General features: G+C 45.9%; 1 pseudogene; it reads left to right on the forward strand.

The window, feature by feature from the left end:
- Positions 1-445: 445 nt before the first annotated feature.
- On the forward strand, positions 446-5,395 carry LOC120753844 (SHC SH2 domain-binding protein 1-like; annotated as a pseudogene).
- Positions 5,396-5,601: the final 206 nt, after the last annotated feature.

The raw sequence follows: 5,601 nt of genomic DNA on the forward strand, positions 1-5,601 counted from the left end.
AAACACTGTAATATCAAAAGACGCAGAACAGCAAAGGTGCAAGCTCAAATCTGAACTAAAAGATTTGAAAGCCACACTCTAATGTATGTTCAAAAATATATGAAAAAGGAATTATTCATTAACTTCTTCAGCCTGCAACCACTCCGGGCTATTTTGTTCTTACAGTATGTGCTGTTTCAAAGGAAGATAAAGCTGATGGGGGAGAAAAGATCTTCACATGACCAGCACAAACACATTCATCAGAAACAGACGAGCTCCCAAGATGAAAATACTGTACTTAGCTGGCTGAAAAGAAAGGAATACCTTGTGTACTGACAGGCTGCACATGGTTTTTCAGCCTGTGGGTGCTATTTAATAGTGGATGCTTAGTTGCTATAGCAACTGTCATAGCCTATGGTATTTATGCTTAGACACAGAACACATATTTCAAGCAGCACCAGATAACATGGCACTCAAGTATCCAAAATGTACGTTTAAAAAATCCTTATTAAGAAGTAGGTGTGCTCTTCTAGTTCTTAAAAATCCTTTCTAAGGCAGCACTTTTGCAACAACAAAACAATCTTGTCCCTCACAAACATTAGTCTGAACTATCACAAGGAGCTACCTTCAAATAAAACCCCAAACAACATTCAGCACTTTAAAGTCCATTTTTGTTGGCTGCTGGTGCAACATTTGGAGACTTTTGCTGTTTGGTCCAGTCCCTTTGTCACTAGAGGTTCCTATTGTCATTAACTTGGTATCATCTGGGCTTTGTTCCTCCCTGCCAACATCCACTACAACACACTTCTCACCTGCCACGGAGAGCACCTTCTCTGAACTGGCTGGCAACTGTAGATCTTACTGAAAACACTGCTTTTTACTTTTATTTTGTCACATCCTCCTGGATGAAGAGCATAAACAAATACTGTAATGAGGGCACTCTTTCTTTCAGTGCCTTTCCACTGTAAGAGGAAACTCATGGTCACTGATTTCAACAGTGAGGGCCTGTGAGAGGTCTTTAGCTCCAACCAAACCACTTTAGCCAGGCAGGCTAAGAGAGGTTGTGGACTACTGCAAGCCTAACTGCTTCCCCGTGTCCTGTTTACACTCTATTTCCTGCAATCGAAAAATACTAGGACGTCTTCTTAGCAATTTATTATTGGTTCCATAAAGCTACTAGCTGGCTTGGATAAAAACAGCAGTGCTCCTTTAGCTCACACAGCATCTTAGTCTGTACAAGTTCTTACAAAGAACTCATTTCTTGGCTTATGTCACTCTTAATCCCCATGGCCTCCTAGTAGATAGATCAGATACCCACAGCCATAAAAACTAAGGCCTGAGGCTGGTGGCCTGAGGCAGAGGGATTTCTGCTTAAGAACAGAATGCTTTGCCATTGTTGTGCTGACAGCCACACACCCCTCCCATCACCTGCCTACCACTGTTCAGTTTTTCAAACTCCCAGCTGATCTAACACTGCCATATTCAGACACGTATTAGCTGGTGCATGGATTAGCTGGGGTGATGAGTGCTCTGACTGTGCTATTCTCATTTTGTAAGCCACTAACATTTAATGCCAGCATCATTATCATCCAACACCAAGCTACAGTTGGCCTGCAAATGTTCACTCACTTACTACAAACCTTTGTGTTTGTTTTATAGGCACCGGTTGCCCACGGTTCTTTATTTAACCCCTCCTACAGACAGGAGTGACACCCAGGCTCAGAACAGTGAAGGAGAAGCTTGCCCTCACTGAAGGCTGAGCAGAACTTCCAGCCACCTTTGGTGATCCACTCATGAACAGTGCAACAACACAAAAACACTTTCTGTTACCTTCAGTGCACTGTGACTGAAGACTGCACACAGTGAAGCTGCATCCTGTACCTGGTTATGGGGCTCGGCTGAGCTGCTGCTACAGGCTTGTTTCTTGAGGAACAGCCACATTTAATTACTCTTTAGCTGTTTTTCCATCTGCCTCTGGACTTTTTAGGGGAGCTCTGCTGCAGGAATGTGCTTGTCTGCAGAAGCAGTCAGGATTGATTCATAACGCTGCCTATCGCAGAAGTAATCAAAATTTGCCAGGTTGGGCATAAGGGAAACTATGTATACTAGGAGTGGGCCTCCTGCCCTATTCTAGAGCCAAATTAAGAAGACAGACCTATCTTAAATGTTTTAATCAAACAGTAATTATGAGAGAAACAATACAGACTCAGAACAAGTCCACGTTGTCTTAAGCAGGCAGAGGCAAGCAAGCTCTGTCCCCGTTCTGAACCAGTGGGATCACAGCCAAAAAACTTCCAAACCACAGGCAGTTGTGCTGGTAATGCACAGAGCTCCAGCTAACACACCTTGTCTCTCAAAAAGAGTCGCTGGCCAGAGCACAGCACTGCACTGGCGACAGCTCACAGCTTCCAGTTCAGGGCTGAGTCATGTCTGGGGGGGTTTTTTTGGGTTTGAGGTTTTTATGTCTTTTAAAAGTGTAGTTTCAGCACTGCTCCTGGACACTACGTTTCTGTTAATTTCTGTGGTTTTATAAACATGATCCAGCTGTAAACAGCCTTCCCGTCACAGCCAGTGTGTGAAAGTCTGGCCAGCTCAGCAGGGGCTGAGAAGCTTTGAGAAACGAGCAGCCAAAGCTCCCGAGGCATCAAGCGCAGCCCAGCACAGGCTTGCTCCAGACGGGAAGGAAGGGGGCTGGGCGGGAGGGAGCAGCGGCTGCTTTCCAACGCCCGTGGCACGCAGGTCACACCACCCGGTACCAGGCACCGCTGGAGGAAGAGGCGGGCAGGGCTGGCGGCAGAGCAGGCGGGCTGTGGGATGCGGAGAGCCGGGGCTGGCTGCCGGCACAGCTCCCGCAGCCGCGGATGCTCCGCTTGGGGAGGCGGCACGGCTGGAGCGCACGCAGCTCTCTGGGATTGAAGCCAAGCCCGTCCTTCCAGCGAGCACGAGACATCAGCTGCCCAGCCAAGGGAAGGGAGCTCAGGGCAGCGGCTCCGCTCGACCCGGCCCTGCTGCTCTGAGGTTGGGACTGCGGCTCCAATCACTCCCTCCACGCGCAAAGCACGAACCTACACCTCGGACCTGCTTGGAAAGGTCGAGGCAACGCCTACTCCTGTTAAACCGGCCTTTGTGCCTCCTGTTTCAGACAAAGAGACGATCCCATCATATTTTATACAGGCTGCCAATGCTTTTAAATCCCTTCAGACTTCCACTCACCATGGAGATCTTAACTGCGTGACAGTGGTGACCCAGCTTTCCCAGAGAGACCTGCTAGCTGATTTGCACCATTTTCCCTGTCACCCATGTTACTCATTTCCTCAGCAGGCAGGCTGCTCTGCAGTATCTTACTAGGTGCAATGCCTCCCAATTGTCTAGAAGTTTTGGACCTATGCTCTGAATTACCTTTTGATTTAAAGCTCTCCTGATGAACCTAGCCAGTGATTCCCTCTCTTTTCTTTTCTCTTTTCTTTTCTTTTCTTTTCTTTTCTTTTCTTTTCTTTTCTTTTCTTTTCTTTTCTTTTCTTTTCTTTTCTTTTCTTTTCTTTTCTTTTCTTTTCTTTTCTTTTCTTTTCTTTTCTTTTCTTTGTACGTAGTTACTTTCTTCATCTCCGTTTCTCTTGTCAGGCTGTTTTGCAGACAAAGTTTCATCTTCCAGCTTTCTAGTAAATACTTCAGGCTGTGTTGTTTTGCAAAGACCTGTCCGGATTTTTCCATTTTGACTTTTCAAGTTTTGATTCTCACACATGTGACATGTGAGAGTTGCTTTCTGCTGAGAATAATCAAATGAGGAGACATCGCTAGTTTCTCAGATTTTTAACAACGATGGAGAATCTTTCACAATTTTTCTTTCACTGGTTTAATCAGAAACATAGATTATGTAGTTCTTAAGCCATAAGACATCCTCCATTTTCACTGGAGAGATTATTGGGGGGGAAAAAAAAAACAACACACAAACAAAAATGTTGCAATCCTCTCATTGTAGCTACACACACACACAAAAAAAAAAAAAAAAAAAAAATTCATAAGGAGAGGGGACATAAGTACCTTACTCTATACAGATGATGCTATCACTAGAAAGAGCAATGCAAATGAACTCTGTGAGCTGTGATCCTTCAGGGAACAGCCCCCACACTGCCTCGAAAGGGGCCTCCACGGAGGCTCAAAGGTTCTTGCAGGATTTGTTGTGGGAATACCTATTTGAATTCCTGCCGAGCTGGGGCTGCCGGGGGCCGTGGGAGGAGGGTCAGACTCTGCTGCAGCCAGCTGTGGGAGGCGGTGGCCTGCGGGAGCAGCCGAGGCGGCAGAGCCCAGATCTGCTCCAGGAATATGCTGAGTGTCTGGAGTGCAGGCAGAGCCCAGATCTGCTCCAGGAATATGCTGAGTGTCTGGAGTGACGGCTCCTGGACTGACTAAGGCATCATCGTGACAAACCAGGTGCTGCTTTAGGAGAGAATGTAGCCATCAGGAATGTACTTTTTCCAGATATTTTTCACACTGATCATCTTTTGTTTCACGAGGAATTTAGAGATTAGCAGCATTACATTTTGGCTGACTGCATGTTGGGGATTACACTGCTTACTTATAAAATATTAGAAATTAATTGTCTAGGGTTAAGTTTAATTGCAACTTGCTGATAGTTTAGCATGGGTCCTGCTCAAAGCTTGGTGTCAGGGAACTTTAAATGAACTTTGTTAACATGGACAGCTAAGCAGGGGAGTAAACAGAGAAACACTGGGTATCTTCAGATAAGAGTTGAGATCCTGAAGGGCCCCAGCATGGAAGATAAGAACAATTAATGGCCTGCCCATGTGGACATGGAGAAAGAATTCCTTGTGTTGTTGGAAGACTACAAACCATAAACCACCACTGGGCACAAGAAGATCATGTGCACAGACTGTGAGGATATAAAGGCCCAGGGATTTCTTTCTTTGGGATCCCTCTTCAGAGGCACCACCTCGAGCTGAAAGAAACTGACTCTGGCTCAGAACCTAAGGTCCAAACTCTTCCTTAACACTGCAAAACTTCAGAGGTGACACAATTCACAGCTGAGTACCTGGACGAAGTCTTTGCACCACGTGGATGGCAGGAAATCTGGCGCACAAATGTGTTTGAGGTTCTTGTTGGGGGGCCTGGTATGGAGTACTCAGCTCTGAAAGCAGTTGTGCAACTCAGCCTTTCTTGTGTGAGTCATGGGACAGCTGGAACCTTTGAAGCTTAAGGGATACCAGATACCAATGTGGGAGCTGTGGGCTGTATGTGATGAGTCACGGGAGCTTGACCAGACAGCACGAGCTGTAGAGCATGTCAGGCTCATCTCCCAGTGCATCTGGAGGACTCGGACAGGGAGAAGGAGGAAGATGATTTGAGTTACTTTGTGTGATGTGTTGAGCCCTGACTGAGGTTGAGTTCTGACATCTAAGAACATGGTGTGATTCTGGGCTTGTAGCTGATTGTGGGAAAGACCTAGAAATATAGTTTCACTGTAATCCACCGATAGCTGTAAATGCCTGTTACAAAGTTATCATCTGTCCTGGTCACTGTGTTCTAGAGGGCCTGTTGTGCAGTGCTGATTTGGTTGAACTCAAAGGCTATAGGTTTTATATTGTAAAATAAACAAAAGAAAGG

Source organism: Hirundo rustica, chromosome 6, assembly GCF_015227805.2.
Source record: "Hirundo rustica isolate bHirRus1 chromosome 6, bHirRus1.pri.v3, whole genome shotgun sequence".
In the NCBI taxonomy this organism is placed as follows: Eukaryota; Metazoa; Chordata; class Aves; order Passeriformes; family Hirundinidae; genus Hirundo; species Hirundo rustica.